Raw genomic sequence first — 1,043 nt, 5'->3', positions numbered from 1 at the left:
GGACTAGAGGCATGCGCCACTATGCCTGGCTAATTTTTTCTATTTTTAGTTGTTTGGCCAATTTCTTTCTATTTATAGTAGAGACGGGGTCTCGCTCTTGCTCAGGCTGTTCTCGAACTCGAGCTCAAGCAATCCTCCCGCCTCGGCCTCCCAGAGTGCTAGGATTACAGGCGTGAGCCACCGTGCCCGGCCTGTATCATTATATTTATCAGTAGCTTGTTTCATTGCTTTCCATTGTGTGGATATTGTTAGGTCTGGTCGACAGACGTACAGAGCCTCCGATGTAGGATAATGATGTTTATTTTGAGCATCTGGGTGCAGATGGGTGGAGACAAAAAAGCATCCACACCGAGGGAGGGAAAAGCTTTGGGTTTTATAGAGGGTTTTTCCAGGGGGAGTGAACAACACCTGTAGAAATAAGGGAGGGAAATAACTTTGTCCTTATCAGGGAGAATAGAAATGCCAGCGTCACTGTAGCTGTCTGTAGTCCTGTAACTGTCTGTGGGTAAAATTAAATTTATAACTCGACTCTCCAGACTCCTGTGACTTTTGTTTCACAGACTTTATAATACTTGTCAGGTTCCCACCCGAAACAAACCTAACAGATGTACAACATGATTTTTTTTTTTTTTTATTTACCAGTCGATAGACTTTTGAGTTGTTTCCTGCTTTTGGTTAATATGAATGATGCTGTTATGAACATTTGAGTACAATCTTCGGGAGAACATATTTTCATTTCTCCTAGGTACTTAAGAATCAAATTGCTGGGTATTGACCTTACATTTTGTTTTCAATATTTAAAACTCCAGTACTTAATAGATGAGATTAAACACAAATTTTTATATCCTTCTCCCAAATATAGCAAAAACATTAGTAAGAGCTTTAATTCTTTACTTTCCTTTGTCCTTGCCACCTATCCTGAGATCAAGGGAGGGAGGGGTCATTCCATATAATTGCTTTGTAGCCTACAATTATGTAGACTTTCTTGTGTTTTTTAAATTTTGATTTGGTGTATGTGGCTAACACTTTTTTTTTTTTTTTTT

General features: G+C 39.0%; 1 protein-coding gene across 1 annotated transcript in view; it reads right to left on the bottom strand.

Annotated features, from left to right (window-relative positions):
• CKAP2 (cytoskeleton associated protein 2) overlaps positions 1-1,043 on the bottom strand; it is a 20,321-nt gene that overhangs the window by 714 nt on the left and 18,564 nt on the right. The gene's annotated exons all lie outside the window — the stretch shown is intronic.

Source organism: Propithecus coquereli, unplaced genomic scaffold, assembly GCF_000956105.1.
Source record: "Propithecus coquereli isolate 6110/MARCELLA unplaced genomic scaffold, Pcoq_1.0 Scaffold11, whole genome shotgun sequence".
NCBI classification, from domain to species: domain Eukaryota; kingdom Metazoa; phylum Chordata; class Mammalia; order Primates; family Indriidae; genus Propithecus; species Propithecus coquereli.
This window is presented reverse-complemented; position numbering and strand designations above follow the sequence as displayed.